The sequence below is a fragment of the Lutjanus erythropterus genome, unplaced genomic scaffold (assembly GCF_056507025.1).
Source record: "Lutjanus erythropterus isolate fLutEry1 unplaced genomic scaffold, fLutEry1.hap2 Scaffold_233, whole genome shotgun sequence".
NCBI classification, from domain to species: Eukaryota; Metazoa; Chordata; class Actinopteri; order Lutjaniformes; family Lutjanidae; genus Lutjanus; species Lutjanus erythropterus.
Window position 1 is genome coordinate 1 of NW_028146725.1, and position 2500 is coordinate 2500.

A 2500-nucleotide genomic window follows, 5' to 3' on the forward strand; every position below is an offset into this window, starting at 1 on the left:
CAGCACAAAATACGACAACAGAGACCCCGGACTGCTGGTCAAACACATTCTGCTAATCATTTCATTCAGTTTTTATTTACGTTTTACACAATGTCACAACGTTTCTGGAATCTGGATTTGTAGTTCTTTCAAAATAAAAGCTCTGTGTCCTGCTCACTGCTGGTTAATATTTGTATGTTTTGGTTTATTATTTAGTGGACAGTGAAACTTACAGAGTAGGTGACGGGTTCATCGACGTGCTGAGCTGAAACCATGAAGAGGAGAAGATTCAGATGGACGAAGATCTGCAGCGTCTTCATCCTGCTGAAACATGTGAACAGTCTCAAACATGAAGTCTGGTCTGTGTTCAGTCAGCTGATTTGGCTCTTTATAAAAACAACACAGGCGGAGCTCATTCAGCAACAACACATGACTCATGATGAGTCAACACATGAAGTCATGAGGGACGACTCCAGGAGGAGACCAGGGGATGGGACCACAGGACAACTCCTGGACGGGACCAGAGGACATGTCCAGGACAGGACCAGAGGACAACAACAGGGCGAGACCAGAGGATGGAACCAGAGGACGTGTCAAGGATGGGATCAAAGGACACGACCAGAGGACAACTGCAGGACAGGACCAGAGGACAGAACCAGAGGATGACTCCAGGACGGGACCAGAGGACAGAACCAGAGGACGTCTCCAGGACAGAACCAGAGGACAGAACCAGAGGACAGAACCAGAGGATGTCTCCAGGACAGAACCAGAGGACAGAACCAGAGGACAACTGCAGGACAGGACCAGAGGACAGAACCAGAGGATGTCTCCAGGACAGAACCAGAGGACAGAACCAGAGGATGTCTCCAGGACGGGACCAGAGGACAGAACCAGAGGACGTCTCCAGGATGGGACCAGAGGACAGAACCAGAGGACAGAACCAGAGGATGACTCTGGACAGAACCAGAGGACAGAACCAGAGGATGTCTCCAGGACGGGACCAGAGGACAGAACCAGAGGACGTCTCCAGGACAGAACCAGAGGACAGAACCAGAGGACAGAACCAGAGGATGTCTCCAGGACGGGACCAGAGGACAGAACCAGAGGATGTCTCCAGGACAGAACCAGAGGACAGAACCAGAGGACAGAACCAGAGGATGTCTCCAGGACAGGAAACTGCTAGTTTAGGTAGCTGTTAAGGTTTTTCTGACTTTAAATGACGGAGATTTCAAGTTTATATCGTCTCTAAATTGTGAAATAAATATTGTCACAATGAGACAAAATTGACCAACAGTCCAAACTTCAACATTCTGACAAACACATTCAAACAATTCTTATAATTATTTAAAGGAAAATCAACCAACGTGAAACCATCAAATGTTTTTACAGGAAAAATGACTTCAATAATCAATTTTCTGTTAATTGAGAGACTAACTAATGGATCAATGGTTTCAGTTGATTGAAACTGTTGTAGAACAAAACATCAACAATATTTCCCTCCTTATGATGTGACATCATAAAAAGAAAATATGCAAGTAAAGTTTAAGTACCTCGAAAGTTTACTTCAATACTGTATTTTTGAGTAAATGTACTTAGTTACTTTGTTCTCTCTGCATGAAGTCACCTGATAGGGGAGACTATGGGTGGTTGAAACAAGTCTTATTCCTCCAATCAAAAACAGGCTGAAGTGATGGTGCTCACACTGCACATGCTCAGTTAGAGTCTGTCCTCACCAGGAGACAGACGACATGTTCAAGGTCCACTGCTGCATTTACTCATTTATTAATTCTGTTGTGAGATGATTTTTTGTCTTTATCGTTGTGTGATGTCATTAGCAGCTCAGTTAATACGGAACGCCCTGTCATGGCAGCCAGGGCGGGGACAGTTGGAACACAGCAGTCACTATGTGGTACATAAAGAGATAGTTCACCCAAATACAAATGTATTTAATAAAAGTTTGTTGCGTTGCAAATTGTTCTTCCTGTCTCACACTGAAACACAAAAATAACTAAACATACAAAACTCAACAACTGTTAAATACTCAACAAATAAATAATATTTTAATAATATTGTAAAACAATACATATTTTCAGAATCTTGTGTTTATGCAGACAAAAAGCAAATGTAATGTATTTTTAACATGTTGCGACTGTCCCCAGGGATGGAGACCTTCTGACTTTTTCATTTCAATAAAATATTGTGATCAATGTATCATATGTAATCATCTTTAATGTGTAATTATCAGACAGATTATGCATTCAATAAATCAAGATTTGGTTGTTTGAGTCCAAGCAGGACTCTGAGTTCTGAGATGAATGATAACCCTGATGACTGATCAATCATCGAATCAATAATCACAGATCCTCGTCCTCTCCTCACTGATCTGGATCGTCACACAGGTAGCTCGATCTCAGGTGTGTCACCGTGTTAGTGACGTCAGACTGAAGCGGTCTTACCTGCTGTTGGTGTGTCGGTCTCTGAGCTGAACGTGTGTTTGATCCGCAGCAGACAGACAGAACAG